Raw genomic sequence first — 27360 nt, forward strand, 5'->3', positions numbered from 1 at the left:
ATTACAAACTCTAACACTAAGAGTATTGTGCAGAGAGCTATCTGGGTCACTATATCTCTCCTGATGATGACATCACCAGAGTCTCTTGCATATACTGTATGGAATAGAATGCTGTACAAATGGATTTGATAGTGATGTGGTCACTATGACAGAGTTATCGGTTATCACCAGACTACTATGCCTTGTCTACTCTTTTTAATATTCACTCTTCTGTCCACCCTTGCCAGGCTGTCACTGACAGTCCCTGGTTCAGTGCATGTGTCAGGACCAAGGCTCCGGGAAATAGCATTGAATTTATAGCTGTCAATGAAAGCTGGGCTCCAGTGTAGTAGCAATAGTTACAGGGTTAGGATGGAGAGCCAAGCCTTTGGAACAGGGTGATAATGCTGCAGTCACAGAAAATAGCAGCACCAGGAGCCTGTAATTGTAAGGGACTCACCAGGGAATCCAGATCCCGGTGAGACCCTCCAGTACGCCGTGGGTGGTCCCCTATTGGCCGGGTTGGTGAGCCAATCAGGCTAACTCACCTCAATCGCTGCCCCATTGGAGCAGTCTAAATCCCTAACAGACAGACACGAAGGTCAATTTAATAGCAACCAATTAACCTACTAGTATGTTTTTAAAGTGTGGGCAGAAACTTATGCAAACACAGAGAGAATATACAAACTTCACACAGGCCATGGTCAGGAATCAAACTCATGACCCCAGTGCTGAGAGGCAGAAGTGCTAACCACTAAGCCGCGGTGCTGCCCAAGAAAATTGAAGATTTACAATATTGAATGAAAACAATTGTAGCAAAATAATATATTAAAAACTGTTTGTAAAAATTAAACAAAGATTTACAACAATAATATTGGCAATTAAAAGAATAAAATCACAAGCTATCGCTACCATCATACTGACCAGAAACCACCCCTCGTATGATCACGAGGGATTTGTGTTTTGTAGCTAGCTGAGTGCTGGAAGGGTGTAAAGGGTATTTGGGGGAGAATCTGTTGCCACTATGGAGTCCAGTGTTAGGTAAGTATTGTATTGTGTAGTGGGGATATTAGTCTTGGCCTATGTTTCTACTTTATTAAAATATAGTTTGAACTATTGTAGATGCAGGATACCCTAAAAACAAGATTTATTGTAGTTTATGAGAAGGTATGCATTTGTAAAGCTTGTTATCATTATCTTGTTTACATTTATGCAAGAAAGTTTTTCTATGCGGGTGATTAGTCAAATGTAAGACTTTGCTCTCTATATATATATGCACGTTTTATAACATGCATATTTTATGCATGTGTGAAATTTATCTAACATAAAATAATCTAAAATTGTTTTGTAAATCTACATGACTTGCCTGTCCCTCCTGTATGTGTATGTCCCTGCTTCTGCTGTGCGGGAACATCATTTAATGTAAAGGATGGATTAATCTGTTTTGTCTTGTCTCATACCAGTCTTAGGGCTAGATTTACTAAACTGCGGGTTTGAGAAAGTGGAGATGTTGCCTATAGCAACCAATCAGATTCTAGCTTTCATTTTGTAGAATGCACTAAATAAATGATAGCTAGAATCTGATTGGTTGCTATAGGCAACATCTCCATTTTTTCAAACCCGCCGTTTAGTAACTAATCCCCTTAGCCTTACATGATTTCTCATATACTCTGACTCACTCATCTCACCTCTCATGTTTCATGTCTTCACAAGATCAGTGTGTGTCATAAACTTTGTATGCAATTTCCTCAGTTTTTATTGTATTGTCCTATGGAACTATTTAGAAATGCGTTCAAATAGTGAAATAAGACTAAACAAATTGTAGCCATAAAATGATCTATTAATTAATATAGATAGAAACTGGGATAATGAGCTTCACTAATGCTTTCAGCAAGGGTTATAATTCCTTAAACTTCATCTTGACTTGAGAATGTGCAGGTAACTTATTTATATTCAGTCTTATCTGTGATACATGATTTATGTTGACTGAATGTTTTATGAAGTTGTCTGGATGTACAGCCAAAATAACATTTTAGAGCACAAGCTCATAAAACAAAAATATAGTAAAAAGGTAAAGGTCATTATATTTTGGGAGTGTTGGTCTTATTTATAGTGACTCATATCTGAGGTAAAATATACATTGAGCTAAGTGGGCCTGAGGCCTAAGTGTGAATAGCTTAAATGAAAGTACAAAGGATACAATATACCACACATTTCTTTTAATCAAGGTCACAGTTAAAATAATGGTATCTTCCATCATTGAAAAAATGTAACATAACCCTGCAAAATGGCAAAAATCCATAATACATAAAAGTTTGTTTTTTTAGGTTGGAACTTTTTTGGCTTAATGTTTTCTCAGTACTTGTATTTTTTAACAAAACACCTTAATTAATACTCTTAGGGGCTCATATAGAGTTGGACATTCGCTCTTACTGCGCATGTGTACAAAAAGGGGGGAGGCAAGTGTTGTCTGAGCACTGTAAGGGCATGTTCAAATAATAGGTGTTAAAATCAGATGCACTCACCTCCCAGGTATAGAGGTTCTCTCTGGTTTTCTTTCAAAATGTTGCCTTAGTGTCATAGCAGCTGTCCATCAAGCCTATTTAAGGCACATTTGGGTGTGGCTCACAAGCCAGTCCTTGCTAGATGTAAACCCTATACCTGGGAGGTGAGTGCATCTGATTTTAACTGCATTTTAATGGTGTTTAAAGCATATAGGTAAGTGTAGGACCTGCATATAATGAGGTGCCCTTGACACTGGGATGATGGCTTAAATGTTTTGATCAAAATATGAACTAATACCTCATGTTTTTATTTTGCTAGATACACACAGATCTGCAGTGTTAAGGATAAGTGCTGACATCTGTATTTTTTGTTTTATATACATATATGGACATATATATTGCCACTCAGCTGGTACCATATATAATATGGGATATACTGAGTAAAGGCTTGTTTTCCTCCAGTTTGTGAATCTGTAAAAAGCAGGAGGACATTGGGCTTGGTCCCTTCCCAGCAGAGATGTGAAAGGCATGGTTTTGTGGCAGGAACAGCGCTCCAGAAGAATGGTGATTATAGCCCCTTTAAATGGGATAGTCTAGTAGGCTCTCTGTGTGGTGAACACCTTGACTATTGTTAATTATCTTGCTTTCCTGTATGATTTTGTAAATACAGATATCTCTTTTTTTATAGGAAAAGATTGTTTTGCATCTGTACAGGTACATTTGCCTATGTGATTCCAAACTCACAGAGATACTGGGTACCCTCAGGCAGCATATAAGGTTTTCTCAGGATGACCAGCTAGCGCTAAGTGGGCAAAATAGCTACATATATGCCCAGTATCACCACACATGTCCACAAAGAAAAGCTTATTCTTATATCCTTATGCCAATATGATACTTGTGTCTCCTTACACTTGGAGAGGGGGAAATGGGGGAGGGAATGAACATGCAAATGCAATCCAAGTACAGTAAGAGTATGTTCGTGTAATTGTGAGCTGAAGCAGACCTACACGGAGACACCTGTCAATTGCTGTACTGCTTGCGAATCCCTGAGGGCTGGTACAACTACACACCAATGATGATGATGACGATTGTCCGCACTAGCTAACCACTTCTGATTGACTGATTGAAGATTCACATCTGGAGCTGATAATGCTTTTACTATACGTGTTTCATTTTGGAAGGACCTTATCTGAAAGGGAAAGAGTATTGTTTATAAAAATTTACAGGAGAGGTGTATTATTATACCAGGAAAAGCTAACAAGAAGTTTTTTTACTGACGATACTTTGTGCCTTGTCAAGCTCAGTGGCTCAGAGGGACTGTGCCATTTGTTTATTCATCCATGTTGCACTTGTGGACATCAAATCCGGGAACAAGTAATAAGGATTAACGTCTCTGTCACTCTCTGACAACAAGGATTGGAACATTTATATATACCTTTTAAATTGTATTGCATGATTTATGTTACTCTGCTCGAAGTAAGGTTGAGTGTAATAGTATTTTATTACTAAACGCCGTTTATGTGATTAGAGTATTGTGTATGTTTTCAGCAAACGTATAGATAAGTGGGCCATAGGTGTGATCAATAATAGAAAGTGGGAAACCTACCAAATGTGTTTAGGCATATATACACATTTTGCTGCTCTGTTAGTTATTGCTGATAATTCTTGCCTAATGCTTAAATTGTTTTCATGGTTATGTATCTACCTCTATATTAACCTTTTCTGTAGTGAAATATATTTATTAATAAGTAAAAAGTTAAAATTGAAGTGGTCAACATCTCTGCAATAAACGTGCCAGTGTTGTTTCTAAAGACCAGTCTGGAGTATTTATGCTTTATTTGTATGTCTGAGGTCATAAGTAGATGGGCAGAGGGTTTCCTTTTTGCTCCCTCTGGTGTTGCAGAATCACTGAACATAACCCAACGAAGATACTACTGAAACTGACAAAGGTGGAGGCACTGAGTAGAAGATGATATGGTGAGAGCTGCTATTTGACAAAAGAAAATAAACACTTAGGGCTAGATTTACTAAACTGCGGGTTTGGAAAAGTGAGGATTTTGCCTATAGCAACCAATCAGATTCTAGCTTTCATTTATTTAGTGCATTCTACAAAATGACAGCTAGAATCTGATTGGTTGCTATAGGCAACATCTCCACTTTTTCAAACCCGCAGTTTAGTAAATATACCCCTTATTCCCATAGACACACTGGGGAAAGGGGTGTTACATATGATTTTGTGGCTGTATTTTAGAATACATTTTTTGCTACATTCATTTCATAAATATGCTATTTTATGTTTGTTTGATTTGAGAGTATTTTTTAAACACATACTCAGCATCCCTATGTTTCTAAGAATAAAAAACTATACTAATATAGTTATGATTCAGTTATAGGTTCAAGTAAGTGCTCTATAATGATAGGAGACATACATTTTTTGTATAAATAAATATATTGTCATTTGTAGAAATGCATGTATATTATGTATTATGTGTAATTTCATCGCATACATACAAGTGCATAGATGCCGACATTCCTAATTTCCAACAGCAAGCCCAGGTTCTAAAGTTTTGTCCTGGGAAATTATTCTATTTTTCTATACTCATCAACGCTATCTTACAATTGATATTACTCTCTATAATGAATGCAATTGTGAAAGTATTATAAGATATTATTTGATTAAATACAATTATTGAAATGTAAAGATATTACAATAAAGCAGCAATTTCACAATGTACATTTTAACCAAACATCTGATAGTCATGTTTCTTAGCCGTCAATCTACAAAGCATTATCTCCTTTTCAAAAGCTCTCTTGTTGTCAAACACAAATGGCTGCCAGACAAGAACACAGTCAGTTTGCTACACATACATTGGTTAACAGCTCTTAGCAGGCAATGTAAAAGCAAAGAGGGGAGATGGAGGATGTCACAGTGCATGCAGAGCTTAGAGGGGCACAAAGCCTCTCTGCTCACTACATCATTTGCAATGTGACTGTGGCTGCCATGGTAATCCAGAAACATTAATCATTAATAGCAACCTGGATAAAAAAAACAAAAGAAAATGTTAAATGGGACCATTCTTCTTCTGTGGTCTCCCACAGTGATTTAGTAAACATATCACGATTGGGAATGTAGTTTAAGAATATCTATTCAAACATTACAGTGTGTGTTGTGCTTACATGCACATGCTCAGGGGCAATATGTCCGTGGAAATATTTTTAAAATAAGTAGGACTTTTCTTAGTTTCTATCTAACATACCTCCCAATTGATGGAACTGTCCCATTTTTCAAAATCTGAAATTGGTGGAACCTATCAGAAAGTGGACTAGATTGCATCAGAATATGGATGTGGTTGGTTGGGTGGATTGGAGTGTGGTTTGTGTAGATCATGAATCGGCTATTTTGTCCAGATTTTTAATTTCTAAATGTTTGGAGATATAAAATGCAATGTAGACTAACTATTCTCTTATTGAAAGAACATGGAAAACAAGCATATTATCGCCCACATGCAGAGCAGCACACATCTCGAGACTCATAAGCATATGTTCCAGGCTTATGATAGGTCTCTATCACCAACAAGAGGTATATTTATTTACTATGCACATCAATTTAATTAAAGATAAAACCTTGCGTCCACTTATGCTTGGAGAAGCAGGGCAGGTGTGTTCACATGTAAGTACATTAGTGGTGGGGAGAAGTCAGCACCACCCATCATATGATTTTGACTTTATTGTATCTTTAAAGCATGCCTTTTAGAGGGTATATCTTTGCACATCCCATAGGCCTAGTACAAGTTTCTGAGTTGAAGATAATGATAGCATCTTTACGTTGGATGTATCCCTATGCCATATCTTAAGGTATTCAAAATAACCAGTGGAAACATAAGTGTACAAACGTGTTTTTGCATGTATTCAAAAATTTCATTTTTAAGTTTAACTCTAAGTTGGGCCCTGTATGTGTACATAAACGCAGAGCATTGTGCATGTTACAAATATTATTTTACTTTAAGAGTACTAGATGCTCGGAATAAACTTTGAGCAGATATGGTTAAAAGACAGGCAGGAACAAAATGTAAACCTATTGGGATTAACATAATTCTGTACTGAACACAAGCCAGTGACTAAAAAAGGGGCAGACTACATTGGATAATTGAAATTTGTTGGCCATATGCAGCTATGTTTCTATGTAAGTACGAACTGTATACTTGTGCTACACAGCAGTAACCTGAGTCCACCCATCCTCCCCACACTTGTATGTACAACTGGTGTTTGCCCACAATCCCCAGGGGAAATATAATTGCTGCGAACATGTACAGTTCTTTGCATGTAGAACAAATGCTTTTTATAAGACTGTACAGTGCTATGACTGGAGCCTGCATATTCGCCGACAATGTTTGCTAATAAAGAGAGTGGAAAAAATAAAAATCTGTTATTATTTATATAATGTCCATTGTTATTTTCATATCCTGCTGGTATCAGGGTTAGAGAGTTACCTTTTTTTCCTTAGTGAAAATATTCTTAGTCTTGTGAAATGATGCATTATCCTAATGGGGGAAACATTCAATGAGAGATTGATAGGAAGGGGAGACATAGAAGAGAGAGAGATGGGAGAGATATAAAAGATATAATAATTCTGTGCAGCAGCATAAGTTGTTTAATTTATGCACAAAATACACACAAGGGACTGGAAATAACTGAATATTTAAATAAGCAGAATATATCTTGTACTTTCATGAGAATTGTGTTTGTTGCCTATTTTCCCATTTAAAGTTCAGTTTTTATAGATGTCTGATGACAGTGAAGATGGGTCACATTTGCCATCACTGTCTTTACTGTCACTGCATCACACCGCAGTTATTCAGACCTATGAGACAGCAGGGCATCAAATCTGAAGGTAACTTACAGCAAAAGCACTGCATGATCCACCTCTGCACAGTTCCTACACTGTGATGTCCATGACAGACGATGGGAACCCCAAAGAGAGAGCTGCGACACAGAGACATAGACAAGGGTGCAGTAGCACAGAGACAGATGGAGGAGACAAGGAAAATTATTTTTTGTGCAAGTGTGCGTAATTGCCCATCATGGTATTTGTCTTTGCTGCATATTTGTGCAGACCATTATGAGCCTTAGAGAGATACATGGTTGTAGTAAGAGGTTAATGACAAACAGTGAAGACAATCAGCAAGTGACATGGTGGGTTTAACTTAGCAGTGACACAGAGTCACATAGTAGTTTAGTGACTCATGGGGGAGCCAAAGGGTGCATTAACACAGATACACATGAGGATAGAAGAGGACAGTGACACAGAGGCACATGAGGGTAGAAGGGGACAGTGACACAGATACACATGAGGGTAGAAGGGGACAGTGACACAGAGGCACATGAGGATTGAAGGGGACAGTGACACAGATACACATGAGGGTAGAAGGGGACAGTGACACAGAGGCACATGAGGGTAGAAAGGGGCAGTGACACAGAGGCACATGAGGGTAGAAGGGGACAGTGACACAGAAGCACATGAGGGTAGAAGGGGACAGTGACACAGAGGCACATGAGGGTAGAAGGGGACAGTGACACAGAGGCACATGAGGGTAGAAGGGGACGGTGGTACAGATACACATGAGGGTAGAAAGGGGCAGTGACACAGAGGCACATGAGGGTAGAAGGGGACAGTGACACAGAGGCACATGAGGGTAGAAGGGGACAGTGACACAGAGGCACATGAGGGTAGAAGGGGACAGAGGCACATGAGGGTAGAAGGGGACAGTGGTACAGAGGCATATGACGGTAGAAGGGGACAGTGACACAGAGGCAGATGAGGGTAGAAGGGGACAGTGACACAGAGGCACATGAGGGTAGAAGGGGAGGGTGGTACAGAGGCACATGAGGGTAGAAGGGGACAGAGGCACAGATACACATGAGGGTAGAAAGGGGCAGTGACACAGAGACACATGAGGGTAGAAGGGGACAGTGACACAGAGGCACATGAGGGTAGAAGGGGACAGTGACACAGAGGCACATGAGGGTAGAAGGGGACAGAGGCACATGAGGGTAGAAGGGGACGGTGGTACAGAGGCATATGACGGTAGAAGGGGACAGTGACACAGAGGCACATGAGGGTAGAAGGGGACGGTGGTACAGAGGCATATGACGGTAGAAGGGGACAGTGACACAGAGGCACATGAGGGTAGAAGGGGACAGTGACACAGAGGCACATGAGGGTAGAAGGGGACAGTGACACAGAGGCACATGAGGGTAAAAGGGGACAATGACAAGAGAAGCACATGGGGGAGACAATGGGCCACACACATAGACACACATGGCAGTGACAAGTGTTTAGTTACACAGGGACATATAGGGAGACAGGGATGGCAGTGTAGAGGACAATACAGAAATGTTGGGGAGACAAAAGGGTCAGTTAGGAATGATGGCAGAAGAGAAATATAGAGAAGTTAAGAGCACGGAGTGAAGCAAGTAGCAGAAGAGACACACTAGGGGCAGTAAATTCAGACAACTCATGGGGGAGACAAATGGAGGAATACATGAGTGAAGAGGAATAATAACACAAGTGGTGACAGACATTAGATATGAGGGCAGATAAGAAACATGGGATGCAAAGAATGACATGGGAAAGATGGAAAGATAACCGTTGAAGAGATATATGAGGAAGATAAGGGCAGTGACAAACAGACACGTGGAGGAAAGGTGTCAGTAGGGCATGAGGGCAAAAGAAAAGCATAGGGAATTCAAAGGGGACAGGTATATATAAGGGTACAATAAAAAGGATAAAGGCCAATAGACATAAGGGCAATTGACATATGTGGGAATACAGACCAGTAAGAAATGCAGGGGCAAACATTAGGCAATAAAGCAGATAAGGTATTGGAAAATGAAACATGAATTAAATAAATTAATATTCAAGCGGCAGTAAAGAGACAGGGCAGTAAAAGAAAAGAAAAGAGACAAGTTGGTAGTGACAGAGATACATGTGGGAGAGACAAAGGGTAGTGACAGATATATGTGGGGGAGACAAGGGTTTAGTGACAGAGATCAATGTGGGGGAGACAAGGGGTAGTGACAGAGATATATGTGCGGGGAGACAAAAGGAAGTGACAGAGATACATGTGGGAGAAACAAGGGTATAGTGACAGAGATACAAGTGGGAGAGACAACAGAATGTCCAGGGAGTCTTGGTATCTTGCTGTTCCCGGCCAACCAAATCTCCACCACCATGGTGGGGCTCTGGGTATCGGTCTCCCTGCTTCTGTGAGCGCACCAATTTATCCAGAACCTGGCAAGTGTCTCCCGATGAAGTGAGCTGATGACAGGTCCCAAGATGAAACAACAGCCTGCTTATCCAGGTACAGGACAGCGATGATCACCGGGTCTGCTGGTAGAGGACAGAAACTCAACACCAGTCAGCCCCAGGAATCAATCCTCAGAATGAACACTCCCTACCCCCTGGAGTGGCTCCTTATATCCATGGTCAAATTCCCACAGTGTTTTCCCTCTTCCTCTTCTTCTTAAACATTGGTGGGTGTTGGATCATGTGGTTGGAATGGAAGTGGACATAGGCTGGCCTTCCACAGTGGCTGCACTGCTGTGTCCCTGCCACAATGTCGGAGCCAATCCTGTGAAAAACAATGGGTGATACTTATCTTTCCCCACCTCCAGATGTTGGATAACACACAATTCTACCTGAAAGTAACCTCTTCCACACTTTTGTTACCCATCAGGTCTTCAAGCTGTCCCTCACTTCATTTCCCTTCCCTCTTACTCCCCCATGTGCCCGCAATAAGTTCTCCCCTGTCCGCTGGGCGCAATTTAAGAACTGGTCCTGGGGTGACAGTCCAAGTAATTCCTGCGAATTCACAGGATGGTGGTAGATGTTATCTTGACAGTGTGGCTTGGTCCTATTACAGTAATTCAATTTAATTGAATTGCGTAATGCAGGACAATTAGGTAGTTGTTTCCTCTCTGACTGTGTTTGCAACTATTTTATTATCAGGAATGGTGGTTGTGGACACAACACCAGCTAGGATTGACACAGCTAAAAAGTGGTGGTATGAAATCTAAGCTACTACCAGTATAAGGAGAGATGGATTTGGCTATGTGTAGTAACTTGCGAGTGTGGTTGAGTGTGTGCAGACTAGCCGAGGTGTGGCAGGGAATAATAGGCAGATCAGGTGTAAATACTGTTTGGGAGTTCAATGTCCTGCATCTATGATATCAGCGATACCCCGATTGCATCTCAGGGTTCCCACGCTATAAAGTGAAAGATAGATACTAAATCCTGCATCTAAATGCAGGATTTTTGACATTTATTTTGCTGTCATTTATATAGCCACAGCCACTGAAAAGTTGTCTTTGATTTATCAGTTGATTGGGTCAATATAAAAGTCTAGATGGCATAAGCGATTTTTAGTTATGCAACTAATCATATTATGCAGTTTGCACGATCTGTAACCGCTTTCAATGAACCCTACTACATGTAGAATTTTGAGGCACATGGGAGGAGAGCTGTCTGACACAGTCACAGAGTACAATAATGTAATTTATATCAGTAGAAATGAATCTTGCTCAAAATTGCACTAAAATGTATCACCAAGAGCAGGCTACATACATCGATCAGCTACAACATTAAAACCACTAACAAGTGAAGTGAATAACAATGATTATCTCATTACAATGGCACCTGTCAAGGGGTGGGATATACTAGGCAGCGAGTGAACAGTCAGTTTTTGAAGTTGATGTGTTGGAAGCAGGAAAAGTGGGCAAGTGTAAGGATTTCAGCGACTTTAACAAGGGCCAAAATGTGATGGATAGACAACTGGGTCAGAGCATCTCCAAAACGACAGGTCTTGTGGGGTGTTCCCTATATGCAGTGTTTAGTACCTTCCAAAAGTTATCCAAGGAAGGACAACTGGTGAACCAGCAACAGGGACATGGGCACCCAAGGCTCATTGATGCATGTGGGGAGCAAAGGCTAGCCCATCTGGTCCAATACCATGGAACAGCTACTGTAGCAAAAATTGCTGAAAAAGTTAAAGCTCTCTATGATAGAAAGGTGTCAGAACATATAGCGCATCGTAGTTTGCTGCATAAAGGGGCTACATAGCCGCAGACTGGCTATAGTGCCCATTTTGACTCCTGTCCAATGCCAAAAGCGCCTGCAATAGGCAAGTGAGTGGTTGAGGAACATGACAAAGAGTTCAAGGTGTTGACTAGGCCTTCAAATTATTATTATTATTATTAATTTTTATTTATAAGGCGCCACTAGTTATCCGTAGCGCCGTACAGGGACATACAGAAACACGATACAGGGTGAGACAGCACGGTACAGTTAACAAAAAGCACAGTAACTCAGAAGCTCAAAGTACAGCTAGATGAAAGGTGAGAGCCCCCAGCGGTGAAGCTAAAGGGGCAGAAGGGCAGGAGGACCTCACGGAGGAGACAAGGAGCTGGAGAGCAGAGTTAAGGTGGTGGAGAACAGGAGGAGAGGAGGCCCTGCTCAAAGGAGCGTACAATCTAAGGGGAGGGTAGGACGGACAGAGACACAAGGGTGGGAGGAGGAAAGGGGGAGAACGCAGAGAGGGAGAGGGGGGAGAGATTCTACAAATCTCAATCCGATTGAGCATCTGTAGGATGTGCTGGAAAAACAAGTCCAAGTCATTGAGGCCCCTCCTCGCAACTTATAAGAATTAGAGGATCTGGTGCTAACATCTTGGGACTAGATACCACAGGACACATTCAGAGGTCCAGGTGCTTGGTCAGATTTGTTACATGTGGCCACCTACCTTTGAAGAAAAATTGTACAATGACCCACACAGACAGCAGTATAGTTTTGGCTCCTGATTGGTTCTTGGTAATTTTTCAGTCGCACTTGCTATATTTTAGGTATGTTAGTATATATTAGTCACATGTGATGTGATTGCATTCAGTGGTTTAAGTGGAAATTTAGAAGTGGTGGAATGGAAAACGTAAGTGAATGGAAATTAATAGTCTTACAATGAAAGCAGTAGAAGTGGCGGTATAGCATACCACCATATGCTAACCCACTTTGAGCACTGAATGCGTTACTAAAAACGTTATTAAAGCCCTAGACTAATAGCTTGAGCAACTTCCCACCAGTGGTGACAATCATCTAATTGGCATGCTCTAGACATGGCAAAGAGATCAAGGAAATGACAAACACACGTTAATTAGTTAATAAAATAGCTCATTGTAAAATATTCACCCATTGCGCATATTACTTCACCTGTGATCCCATGAGGAAATCTGAAGATATGCACTTTATGGAGCACCTGGATACAGGATGCACTAGGGTATAAGGTACTTTTGGGTGAATATTCAGTTGTGCACAATGTACCATCAGATGGGATGTGGGGAGAAATCTACAACCTTACATCACCACGGAGTGCCCCCGCGACCATACCGGAGGCTCTCCGCAAACTATTGAATTTCATTCTTGCCTTCCAGCATTTCCAGAGATGTTGTTTGTGTTGAAAGTATTTTTCAGTCTCATTATTTCTGGGTTGTTTGCAAAAATTGGGAAAGGTATAATGTTACACTGAAAAGAGTGCAGTAAATATGTTCTACATAGAAATCTATTCTAATACTACTCCAGTTACTGCAGTGAAAAGTACATTAAACACACATGATATATGTAAATATGGATTAAACAGAGTGTGGTTATAGCTTTTTTGACAGATTAATACTGTGAGTTACTCGGACCTCTTGGCAAGTGAATGATTTTTAATTGAAGATAAGCTGGAAGTAATTGAGTAACTAATTGAGCCTATATAAAGTACACCTGTTAAACTCTTAATAAACATCCTGACAAGAGATAGACTGGCTAATCCAATATTAAAGGTTTTAAAGAAGAAAACTCATTAGTACAATTCATCAATTTATAAATCAAGTGTTTTTGCTGTTCTGCTCCTTTGTCAGAAATAAGACCCTTTCAGACAAATATCATAATGAAAATAGGAACTATGGCAGAGTAAATGGACCAAAGTATACATTAATGACATCCAATACTATCTTTCTACGCACTGTGCTTCTTGCCATTTCACACACATAACCCAATTGATATTGAAAAATAAAAGTACAGTATACTCCTTTAAAGATACAATATACTTTTTAAGAGTCATATATTTTGCAGGCACCTGAGGCCTGATGTAATGATAAATAGCTGCCTCTGATTGGTTGTTTGTGTATTGACCTCTCCAGATGATAGTACCAGGGGCGGGCTGGGCCGGGGGGTAGGGGGGCAGCGGCCCCCCGGGCCGGTCAGTCTGAGCGCTATTTGGGCCGGCTGCCCCCCCTGTGGCTGCAATATTATCTTAATATTACCATCAATGTCATCAATGACACGGCCGCATCGCGTGTCATGTGATGCGGCCGCCTGTGCGCCCCACGGGCTGAACTTTGCCAGCCCACGCCTGGATAGTACATCATTCATTAGCGCTGTGGCTGTATTATGTCAAGCTGTGGACATTTATTCGGATTTCTTTTTTGTCATTTCCATTTGGACTACTGCAAGAAAGAAGATTATACTTCATTATATTTTAAATGGAAAATGCTACTTTCGCATTTATTAATAACATTGTCAATACACTTTCTTGTGTGTATAACACTTCTGACATTATAATGGGTTTGATTAGGGCAATGCCACTTTTGCATTTGACACTAACATTGCCAAGCCCCATCTTTATGCTATTGTGGGGCGTAGGTATATGCATTTTTACGCCTGATGTATGCTCAATATAGAAATATTACAGTGTTTTCAATTGGACAGATCAGGAGATATGTGTGATGTATTTACACGTATGTTCATGGTGCATAATGTGCCAAACTCCCAATCAAGCCCACTGTTATAAGGGATTTTAGTTGAGAGACTCCAGAAAATATCAATGGAAGTGCTACACTTGCATGCATGCTTACTTCTTCTATATTTTATTAATAAAATATCCCCAGATGCTAGAAACTTCGTTAAGTAGAGGTCTTTACTTAAGAAAGAGATATTAAAAAAATTAGCTACACTAAATAATGTATTTTACTTAAACCTTAATTAACGCTTGAGAAGAGGTAAAGTAATGCAACTATACACAACCTCTACACATGCGTATACCTGATTATTTAAGTAGTTCTGGCATTACTTAAATAATTTGTTTGGCCGAATGTGTAGAACTCTTTAAGTAAGGGCAGTGTGATAGATAAGGAGAAAATCAGTTCTGGATATGTGCAGAACTATTTTCCTTTCCTTTCTCTCCAAGCACTAAAGGCTGTGATGTCCTAGTGCAGTATTATTTATTTAGTACTTATTAGCTCTCAGCTTTGACTACCAATACTACATGTCCTTTTAGTGCCTCAGAATGCCTTGAAACTGGAGTTCTTGGGCGCCAAATACAAAAGTGAAGTTCCCTTTGAACACTATGTCGCCAGTGCAGTGGAGCTGCGGTGAGCTGTTCACTCAGAGGGAAACGATGTATGGTCATCCCTTCCCGTCTCAGTGCAGAGCTCAACTACAGTAAATATATCCTGCTCACTGGGGACTGCGTTGGTGGAGAAGGAGGGGGGCATTATAAAGATGAGTGAATGATGAAAGGTGCTTATAGAAGGGGGACAATAATAAATGAATTATTATTTCTTATTATTAACATTTATTTATATACAGCCAGAAAATTCCAGAGTGCTTTACAAACACAATAATAAAGCGAGATTGGGTATTACAAATGGGTGGGGTACGGTATAACGGTGCTGAGTACACCGACAAGACTTACCCCGACATGTTCAGTCCGGACGGACTTCCCGACGAGGATCCATGACGACTCTTCTCTGCACCAACTTCAACCAATCGCGATGAAGGAAGACGCCAACGCCACTCCATGACGTCACTGACATAGGCGACGCTGTTAGCACTGGTCGTAAGGGGGTAATGTAGGTACAATGTGCGCCCATGTACAATGTAGAACCCTTTCTAAACTACATTGAACATGGGCGCATACTTACATTACCCCCTTAAGACCATTGATAACAGTGTCGCCTATGTCTGGCTACCACCGATTACAAATGTGATAGCCGGCTGATGCAGAGCCTCCCTCACCTATCATTCAGACTGTCAGTTCCTGGGTGGAGCTGATGGTGGCCATCTTTAAGTAGCCCATGTGTAGAACTGGTGGCCATTTTGGATGAGTCTTTATAGTAACAAGTTTTCCCAGAATGCACTGGGAGAGATAAAACGATTGGAGAAGAGAATGGAAAGATTTCTGAGGGAGTGTGTGAGAAAAGTACAGGAAAAAGAAAGACTGCAGAGAGCTACTGAGCTGCATGTGCCAGTGGAGCATGCAGGGGGGGTTTCTGAGTCTCTAGAAACCCCACCTGCGCTAACTAAGTGGCCACTGTCCTATATAGCAGCCGCGGCGCTGTCAAAGAAGCGTCCGCCGCAGACGCTCCTTAGACAGCGCCGCGGCTGCTGTATAGGACAGCGCTGGCGAAATGGAGCTGCTCTCTCTCTGTTTTTTTTTGGGGGGTCGGGGGGGAGAACCCCCCCCCCCCCCCCCCCCCCCGACAATCCAACGTGCGCCCCTGGGTGCTGTATGCTGACAGGAGACAGTCTAACAAGTGTTAGAGACAGAAAAGAAAGCAACAAGTTGCAACCAGAGTCACCTCAGTAAAAACAACTCACTGGTGTCTGACAATCACAGTTTCTAAAAGGCCATTGTGATTGACGATTAACAGGGAAAGATCTACTGCTCCCAGGACAGTCTGCAGTGGTGAGCAGTAAAACACCTGTTTATCTTTTTTATTCTCATATTTGGACTTCACCTCTGCTGTGATCAGTCCCTATTCTACATGGTACAGACAGACCAGAGAACAAGTAAGGACACTATATAAAGCAAGTCCCATGTGTGCATCAAAAGTAGAGATGCTCACTGACCCCCGTGTTTTGGTTTTGGTTTTGGATCTGGATTACCTTCGTGTTTTGGTTTTGGCTTTGCCAAAACCGCCCTTGCGTGTTTTGGTTTTGCTTGTGGTTTTGTTTGGTTTAGCTTTGCTATTTTTTAAAAAATTAAGTTTTTGTGGCAAAAATAACAGAATTTAGGTATTATTTTGTACCTACATTATTATTAACCTCACTAACACTAATTTCCATTCAATTTTGACCACCTCATGGGTCGCAATATTATTTTCATACACTTTCAAACAAAGATTGCAGCAGTTCTTGCCAGTGATAAGAAAAAGGCCATTGTCATGCCTGGGCATAAGACCAAAAATCCACCTCTTAAGTGTGGAAATATTTTTACACAAAACCTGAAAACAGTTGTCTAGCCATTTGTAGCGTTTTTAAAGCCACACTCAGTAGAGGTAGGGACCTTAACCATCTAGGATCCTTATCAATGTTACGGCATTTGAAGTGAGTTCATGGAAAGCTGTTGGGAAAATCAGAAACTTATGTTAAAAAAATAACAACAAGCAGTCCAGCATCATCTACCTCCCTTCTCTCATCTAGATCCCAGCACCTGCAATCTAAACCCCCAAAACCTTCATCATCAATATCACAAGAAGCAACAATTGACTGTTAAACAATTGTTTGCAAGAGGAAGCAAGTATGAAAGCTGTCACCCAGTCGCAAAACGTATCACAGACGCATTGGGAACTATGCTAGTATTAGATCTGCGTCCAATGTCCACTATTAATGCAGCTGGTTTTAGACAGTTACTTGAGGTCTTCTGTCCCCGTTACCAAATTCTATCTCGACACCATTTTACTAGAAAAGCTATTCCTCACCTCTACCAGAAGGCTCATAAAAATTTAATTATTGGGATACAAAATGCCATTCTACCCACTGTACACTTAACCACAGATATGTGGACAAGCGGAACTGGGCAAACTAAACATTATATGACTGTGACAGCCCACTGGGTTGGTCATTCGCCTTCACCAGCAGGGACAGCAGCAGCATGTACCCAAGTACGTAACATTTTTCAGAAGTAGGCAACTGTGTATCAGTGGCTTCAGTAAGAGGCATACAGCTGACAATCTGTTACAAAAAAGGAGGGGTTTCATTGCAACATAGCTAATCCTGCTTGGACTCTCCTGAGAATATGTAATTTCTGATAACGACACCAATATTGTTCAAGCATTACAGCGGGGTGGAATTCCATCACATTTCCTGTTTCGCTCACACAATCAACTTGGTGTTACAGAACTTTTAAAAAATGACAATGACATGCAGGAGATGCTGTTTCTGTCCCGAAAAATTTAGGGTCATTTTCGGGATTCTGCAACAGCATGTAGGAGAATGCAGCAGCTGCAAGAAGACTAGCATTTGAGGGGAATGTACTTTAGTCCAGCAAAGTAGTCACCTGTGAAGAGAGTGCAGACACTGTTAGCTAGAGTCAAGTGATTGCCTTAATTATACATTTTGAGAAGGAGCTACAGAAATTTAACGGATGAAATAAAACAAAGTAAATCTGCTAACTATATTGTAATTGTAGATTAAGTACTTAATTCGCTTCACCAGGATCCAAGACCTATAAACATCTTGCAATGACGTCTACTCCTTCAGTTTCTCTAGCAACTGCTTGTCGGGAAAAAAGTAGCTTTCCCAAGACACCCAGTGGTGATGCAGATGAGTCAGCACAACATTTTGACATTTGCTCTGCTCTAAAAGAATTGCCCAAAAATCGTGACAGCTCTGCCCTAAAATGAACTACTAATTCCATTCGAAAGGCCATTATCGACAATTACATCATAGTACACAGACTTCTACGATGGTGGGATGAATTAGTATTGTTTGAGGAAGATTAGCACTGAACCCTGCCACCTCTCCTGTTTCTGAGTGAGCTATGGTACAATAAAATGTAAGTGCAGATTTAGACCAAACCAGGTAGGCCTATAATTTCTATTTCAGGAATTACAATTAGCAATGGAGCTCTTCTCTTTGGGTGTTACCTATATAATGCTGTAGAATTTGCTTCAAATTCTACAGACAAGCCTGCTTGTCTTCCTCTTCACCAATGACTCTTAGCAATTGAGCACTAGTTTTTGGGTGTATATTACACTCAAACCTTATTAGTGCAAATTAGGAAAAATACAGTTTAATCCCAGCTAGGCCCTCCACCATCCTTTGCATGTTAATAGTAGGATTGGTTGGAGTTATGAGCAAGGTCACACATTTTTTGGTAAAATCTTTCAAACCAGCCCAGATGTCAAACTGTTGTGGTCTGCCACCTGCATCATCCCTGCTTGTGTTTGGAAACTGCAATTTGGTGCCAGAACCTCACGTGCCAGAACTGCTGCCACTGGTGCCACACTGCTGCCACTGGTGCAGGACTTACACAATCAACTGCATCCTCATCAGCGTCCTCGTCGGCTACGCAAATCTCCCCCTCATCCTCTTCTAATTCCAAAGTGTCATCCTCACTTGGTGTATCACCGGCTACACTCGGGCTGTTCAGGCACACATCAGCAGAACTGCTGAAAGGGCCCTTCTTTATGGGTACACTATCAGAATGGTCACGATTACACATACCACTCTCCTCAGGGATTGGTGTCATTTCTTATTCTGAGCATACATTTTCCTCTAATGCCTTACTGTTTTCTTACAGCTCGGCTTTCACACGTAACAGTAGTTGTGCATCACTTTTGGACTCCAAATTACTTGGTCTTGCTTGGTCACGAGTGACCGTACAAGAAGAAGGCTATGTAACATTTTTAGATCTGGTACTAATAGAGAAAGGCGAAGGCCTCATTCTTTCTTTGCCACTGCGTGTGTAGAATGGCATGTTGGCAATTTTTTTTTCTCTGCAGTTAACTTTTCATTAGGTACACCTCTTTTTCTCTTCAACTCGGTAAAAGGTTTTTTTTGTGTGTTTTTTTCCCTGACTTAAAAAGACTATGTACTTTTACATAGGCTTTACCAGATGACATACAGGGAAGACTACCATCAGGACTGGTGCCAGCAGCTGCTTGCTGATCCTGCTCATATGTGGACTGCTGTGAATCCATTTTAATGAGACCCAAAGCATTTGTAGTGCAAATTCAGAAATTCAGAAATATATAGTGCTGGTATCTAATAATTTCAGCACCAGAAAAATAGTTTTTTTCAAAGAGGGGAATATCTGACACCCCAAACACTTGTAGTGCAAATTCAGAAAAATATAGTGCTGGTATCTAATAATTTCAGCACCAGAAAATAGATTTTTTTGGAACAGGGCAATATGTCACACATTGTGAAATTGTGCTGGTATATTACAATTTCTGCAGGCAGAAAATAGTTTCTTTAGGAGGGAATATGACACCACAAACAGTTTGTAATGTTTGCAAAAATGCCTCCTCTATCCTCCTCTCTTCCTGTTGTAATAAGTGCTGTAATAACTGTTCTCTCCCTGCTCTAATGCTGCGACCTAACCCTTCTCTCTCCCTCTGTCAAATAGCACTGGATTGCTGTGGAGATGGCTATTTATGCATTTGTAACATCGCGAGAACCGAACTCTGACGACGTCACAATGAAGTTTTGCCTCATTTTTAATTCCGAATAGGCGGGAGAGTACCGAGCCGAGCGGATACCTAAAGTTCGGGCGGGTTCGGTTCTCGGGGAACCGAGCCCGCCCATCTCTAACCAAAAGTATCTTTACTCACAGAACTGTAACATCCATATCTGTGTAAAGTGGAAGAGACCAACAATTCCTATCCTATACTCCTGGACAGCAAGGGCCCCAATGTGCACATTAAACAGTTAAGATAACCCAGGTCCTATATAGATATTTAGCTATAGGTTTGTGTGTAACATTGCAACAGAAACTCTGACTAAAGACTCAGCATTACTGCCTAGGAGGTGATACATTGCTAGCGAGTTACTGGCAAGCCAAGTTTAAATACTGTGTTCAGAGATGTATATTTTCTGTGATGCCATATAGATAGTTGTTTGCACTGTTTAGAGTGATTTCTATCTTTATATGTAAGCTAAACAGTGTTTTGTTTTGAATTTATTCCGTATTGTTACTATATTGTAAAAGACATTGTTTACATGTTAAATGTTTATAGTTACATATTAAGGCTGACCGAATTTGACTTTTCGGATTACAGCTATAGACAGAGTTAATAAAACCAGAAAATATTCAGCCTTCAACTTTTGTGTAACGTATCTATTATAATCTCTATATAGGGGTAGACCCTTGCCTCTCTGCCATAGCCACGCTACACAAGGAACCATCTGACCTGTGCTATGCATTAGACACTGAATACCTCATCTACATTGGGGTACCACACAAACAGACAGAGAGATAAGAGGGTCCTGCTGGCAGGTTTACAATCTGTAGGACAATAGGAGTCTGGTACATGAGGTTAAGTGCTACATATTGCATATTGAAGAAAAGAAAATATAAAGCGCACTTTATTGTATAGTGCGTTTCTTTAACTGTTGGCTTATACAAAATGCTGCTCACCCAAACTGAATTTACTAATCTACAATAAGAACTATAAAACCAGAAGAAGAAAGGGGAAGCACAGAGTGTATGTCTGCAATGTACCCAGTGATATACTAAATTGAATAAGATAAATTCAATGAAATCATGGGAGCAGGTAATGAGTGTGGATGAGAGACACAGATCTTGTGTTGAGTTGGGAGTTGTAGGTGTTCAGTTGGGAGATATTTTGAAACAAGTGAAGACTGTGTTGGTGCAGTTTTTTGATGACCTTGTATATTAGTAGAAGTATTTTATATTGAAATCTGCAAAAAAACAGGCAACCAATATAGATACTGAAAGCAGAGCAGCAGCGGAAGAACAGTTTGCAAGTACAGTCAATCTATCTGCAGGATGCAAAATAGATTTTAGGGGTTAGAGTCGGGTTCTGGGAAGACCAATAAGGAGGATGGGATGCCTTTAAGGTCTCCTTTATATTAAGAAGAACTTAAAGCATTAATGACCTGTTAAGGTCTCCCTAAATTCAATAACAGAGTTTAGAACACTTGGGCCTAGGTTCCTAACGTCCCATACTTGCCAACTTAGAGTTCCTCCCCTCCGAGAGATCCCAGAGAACAGGTCGAGTGGGAGGGGGGCGTAATGACACAATTACATTACTATAACTCCGTCCCCTGTGGCAATTTGCAAGTTTGCACTACAAGGACATGGCTTAATGATGCCAGCCCATGAGGGTGTCCTGGAGGCTCCCTAAATTTCAGGAGCTTTCAGGACATTGCGGTAGAGTAGGCAAGTATGTAACTGCCATGCAGAACCTGGAATTCAGCAATCACTTATAGCGTACCAGCTTCAGTGTCCTCCTTCAGACCAAGAGAGGGAAGGAAGAAATATTTAAAATAACCACTGGCATTGATATGTCCATCTCTTGCAATTAGTGTAAGAAGCTTTTTGACCAGATCTAATGAATATCAAATGACTAGATGTAGATATGTATGTGCTTGTCTAACTTTGCTGAAACATTACCACTACAGTGGAGATAACATGTTCAGCCAACTTTCCTTCTCATTACATCACTTATTTCCTTCCTGTGTGTTTCTCCTATTACCCTTCTAAGCCTTTCAGGCTAGGTACCACCATTCTCTTGTCTATTATAAACGTAAAACATATAATTTCTGGTTTTACCAATGTTCCCTGTGTCTACTTTAGGTTGTTCTATACTGTTTGAATTAAATATATATTGGATAATGTAACCTGATCTATAATTTAGAAATCACAAATGAGTTACATAACCATATAAACACATGGTTATGGAACAGAGAGATGACTTTTAATATATTTATAATTAAATAGCATAAGATATGAACAAGGTCTGTGTATATACTTATTGTGAAAACTACTGTACTGTGTGAGTGTTTGGCTAAATGGTTAATAACGTTAAAAAAAAAAGTGGCATAGAAGATCGGAAACTAGGAGCTGACCGTTTATTAAATGAGTGCTGCTGTAGTGTAGCAACAGCTTCTAACATTGAAAAAAATGTGAAAAAATGTGTCCCTTCCCCCCTAGTAGAATACACACTGGAGTTCCTTCCAACACTCCTGGCCGGTGGGTGTTGGAGTAATGGTAAGGTTTTTAATAATAAAAAAATATATAGTATTTTCATATGTGGATTCAATGACCCAGCAAGGCCTGGCTGTCCTAAACTGCTTAGGAATGCTGGCTTTTATAGAGCTACAAGTGCCAGCATGCCCATAGCTGCCAAAGCATATGGACACTCATAGAAGGGCCTGCTAGAATCTGTAGTGCCACATAGGAAAATACCCAAAAAAAACACAGATGAAAAAGTCTTTTTATTAAAATAAATACTACCCAATAATTTGTCATCATATTATTAAACACCTAATTCCAGGAATCCTTTTCTTTCTTCTTCTTTTTCATGTGAATCCATATGAAAGAAAAAGCAAATACAAAAAGCAAAAATGTTAAACGACCTGACCGGCACCCAACTCTAAGTGACCCCCTATGTATCTAGCCTAGTCACACTCTCGCCGAAGGAAAATTAATTAAGGAATTGTACCAAATTAATTGCAAAGAAGCAGTCAACACTGCCAAGTTGGACTGACACATGTACTGCAATAATATGTGATATGCTAAAGGGCAGCTCGCTAACAGTCTCAAGATTGATAAGTGCAGGCAAATGATTTAGTGCACGAGCTGCTTGAAAGGGAAAATGACAAAGAAATTTCTTCTAAAATCCAGAAGTAGCAGCTGCACAGCCTCTGGACTTAATGCACACATGTGGTCCAATTATCATTGAAAACCCAGAAAGGAAGTATTATTTTCTTATGTTTATTGATAAGTATTTGTGATTAGATTTGGATAACAGACACTGTTAAAAAAAAGTAAAGCCACCCCCTCTCATCAAAAAGAATGCTGGTGGCACTTCCCCAAATGTGTTCTTAAACTTCGCCATGTGGTATTTCAGATTATAGTGGTCGACCACTACAAATTCCGATTATGGGACTCTAGTGGCCAGCCAGGATGGATCACAAATGCCGGTGAACCTTGATCTCTAAAATTCTGGAGAATTACTAATGGATTAAAAATAGGAGAGGACTACTCCTCAAGCCTACCATGACTATACTCCTTTGTTGAAGAAGGCTATTTGCTACTGTATACTCCCCTTATTTGCAGACTTTGAGGACCCATCATCTGCATGAGACTAAGACTTGGGGGTAAATGTATCAAGCTGAGAGTTTACCAGCGGGTTTGAAAAGTGGAGATGTTGCCTATAGCAACCAGATTCTAGCTATCATTTTGTAGAATGCACTAAATAAATGATAGCTAGAATCTGTTTTTCAAACCCGCCGGAAAACTCTTAGCTTGATACATTTACCCCTTGGTCCTAAATCACAACCAGAAGATAAGGCCCACAAGTAAGCTACCACCTTGATACTTAGCATCCAAGACTGTGGGAGAAGGTCGTAAGAAACAGTGCTTGGAGACATTCTAGAGACTTTAGACCAACAGTACTGGCTGGAGGTTGTAACTTCCATTAGACTGTCTAGAAGGTGTTGCAGAAGAACTATGGAATGGAAGATAATCTCTAACAGACTGCAGTACCTCCATTGATCCTTCTCCTGGTGTGTGCCCACCGAAAGTGGGGTAAAATTCGGGCTGAATGTCTGCAGTGGAAAACAAGACTATAACCAACAGCCAGTCAGGATTTGAATAACCAGTGCGGCTCGTTAAGTATGCTCATTGTGTTGTATGTTTTTCTATAGAATGTTTTATTATGATGTAGTATAAATGAAGTATAAATTTTCTTAAAAGTGGTGAATGTTTCCAATAAATAACACTTTATTTAAGTATAAGATATTTGCCTGCTAGTGGTATTGGGGTGAGACTGCAGAATATAGGAAACTAGAAAGTGACAGTGAGATGTGTGTTACTGCAATGTAAGAAACAACTTATAAGATTAGCTCTAAGCTAAAAACCTATTCTTTAACTTTAAAATACCTGGACAAATTGTTTATAGATAGAGAGCTATCTGTAAGTAAAGATCTATATTACTGAAGCCAACAATGGCCCTCTGTTACCAAGATATATTATGAAGGAAGCATTAAAATAAACTATTATATATGTGGACAATTATGTGACACATCAAATCAAAAGACACATGAACTATGGCTTTGTTTTTTAATAATATTATAAATGACTGGTCTGTTTTCTTTGATCCATGATGTTTGAATGTTCTTCATGTGTGCAACCAATAGGTCACTCTATTGTATGAATGAGTTTCCATCCATTTGCATTGAAAAAAAAGGAATTGTGCATAAATGTTTTAAAATGGCTGAAAAAAATATTGTCGGTCGCCATTTATCTGAAATATTTTCTACATTTCAGTCTAAGGACAATAGCTCCAGTGTTTTGTGGAGACAAGCAGACTCGCTTGACCTCATGCATTCTGTTGACATGATGGATGCCCAAAACATTATTCATTGCAATGACATTTTCTGCTGTCAGCAATGGATTTACGAGGACATTTGCAAAGATGTTAAAATTTGCTTTTTCTTGTTACAGCAAACGGCTATTAACATGAACTTTGAGAACAGGAGAACAGAGATCTTCGCCTATAACAGTTGCCTTTCCCGTAGAGATTGTTGCACTCACAGGTAGTTGGATACCCCCAGGTCTTAAGTCTTAGCATAATAGAAGTTCATGTGTAATACCGCAGCGGGAAGGTAGGAAGTAGTGGCCAGGTATAGGAGCGGATGGTCAAGAGCAGTCCAGGTCAGGAGTCCGTAGCAAATGGGAAAATCAGGGACAGGCAAAATGGTCAGGGCTGGCAGCACACAAGGATACCCAGTAAACAAAGCCAGAGGTCAGGGTAATCAGAGCACAAGCAGGGTCCAGAAACAAGCCAGGGGTCACAACAGGAATCAATCAGCAAATGGGCAGAATAGTCACATGACTTAGAGCAGGTCAGATATTGAGGACTCACGCTAAGCCCTTCCTGCCTTAAATGCTTGATTTGGTAAATCAGGGATCAGAGGCGCTTGGGCTGCAATTAGCCACAGGAGGCTATTAATTACATCTCATGCGCACGCACCTGGCTGTTCCCAAATGCTGGGACCTGGCGCTGCGTAACAGAGCGTCCCAGCTGTTGCCCTGGTGGCAGCCGAGATAAGTAGGAAGTGACGTCCTGGTCACCATGGCAACGGCCGGGCTGCGACACACAGGTAAACAATGAGCCGCTGTGGCTCGTGACAGGTCTATAGAGAGGATTTGCTTATATCGAGGACATTCCTTGATAAGTGTGGATTAGACACACAAGTAAGCCAAAATTTTAACTTAAGTGTAAAAACCAGATTTCATTTTGTGGGAAATTGGCTGTTGGGTGTGAAGAGCGTGCATTCAAAGAGGTTTTTCCAAGTTTTTGGGTAGATGCACCACTTTTTCCTCCCTGCAAAAATAATTTTGAGCTTGAAACCTGACCTCTCCATTATACTTTAAATAAAATGCAGCCTGCACTTAAGGTTGTACTGTTGTGGGAAAGCGGGATAGTAGGTGCACTTTGACTAATAAAACATTCAAACAAACCAAAAGTGACAAACGCAAAAAAAAAAATGTCACCAAATGCAAGCTTATGCCACCAAAGTCATTAGTGAGAAAAGCATAAAAGCTGAAATTAATAAACAGATAAATTCTAAAATGTATGGGAAGGTAGGGATTTTAGGTGATGTTTTTACTGTGTCCACCAAGACCATCTGCACTATTCAGAATATCCACCACTCACAAATATAAGAACTGGTGAAATTTATTGAATTTGTTCCCACAAATTTGGAAATTCACTTTGAAATATGACAGGCAGAAAGGCAGGGACACTTGTGTAACTAAAGGGTAAACATTTTTTCATTCATAATTGAGCCTTAACCGCATAATTTCAAACAAGTGGTTCCATTAATTATATTAGGCTGAAACATTCACATTTGCCAATAAAATATGGTACTGGTAATAATTAGTTTACAAATACAGCAATCACTGGCTTCCTTTGGAGTAATATAATTTAGTTTGGTTGCTCTGGGTAATTAAAACAACTATGCAGATTAAATTGAAAGAGCAGAGGCCAGACAAACTCCATTTTGTGCTGCTTTCTTTGCAGGTATTAGTTCTGTGCATGATTTAGCTGATGCAGGATACAGGCAGATGATGCCACAATGAGAGATAGAGAAATAGTGTTTTTTGATGGGTGACCCCAAACATCCAGCCAATGTCATTAAGAACTATCTTCAGAGTTAAAAAGAACAAGGAGTCCTAGAAGTGATGATATGGCCCCCACAGAGCCCTGACCTCAACATCATCAAGTCTGCCTGGGATTAGATGAAGAGACAGAAGGATTTGAGCAAGCCTACATCCACAGAAGATCTGTGGTGAGTACTCCAAGATGAACAACTTCCCTGCCAAATTCCTTCAAAAACTGTGTGCAAGTGTACCTAGAAGAATTGATGCTGTATTGAAGGCAAAGGGTGGCCACACCAAATATTGATTCAATTTACTTTCTCTTCTTTTCATTCACTTTGCTTTTTGTTAATTGATAAAAAAATAAACTATTAACACTTCTATTTTTGAAAGTATTCTTATTTTGCAGCATTTTTCCACACCTGCCTAAAACTTTTGCACAGTACTGTAATAGCATTTTGCTTGCTACGTAGAGTGGAGGAAGGCTTTTTTGGGGCCTTATCATTAATTATGAGAAGGCAGCCTCAGTTCATAGTTCATATCTAGTGACATCGGTGAGGTATGAGGGACTTAGTGAAACCAACACACTGTAGGATTCACTTCATGCAGGTCATTAGTCCATAGAGAATTGAAGGGCTGTCTTCCTCCAGTATCCTATTAATAATAATGTAGCCATTGCATCCTTCTACACTAGAGGCTTAAACTTT

General features: G+C 40.4%; 1 long non-coding RNA gene across 1 annotated transcript; it reads left to right on the top strand.

Annotated features, from left to right (window-relative positions):
* The first annotated feature begins 23375 nt into the window (after window positions 1–23375).
* On the top strand, window positions 23376–26943 carry LOC142142704 (uncharacterized). Its single transcript, XR_012689292.1, has 3 exons — window positions 23376–24163; window positions 24995–25086; window positions 26577–26943. It is a non-coding gene; the product is annotated as an uncharacterized LOC142142704 (long non-coding RNA).
* Window positions 26944–27360: the final 417 nt, after the last annotated feature.

This window comes from Mixophyes fleayi, chromosome 3 (assembly GCF_038048845.1).
Source record: "Mixophyes fleayi isolate aMixFle1 chromosome 3, aMixFle1.hap1, whole genome shotgun sequence".
Lineage (NCBI taxonomy): Eukaryota > Metazoa > Chordata > Amphibia > Anura > Limnodynastidae > Mixophyes > Mixophyes fleayi.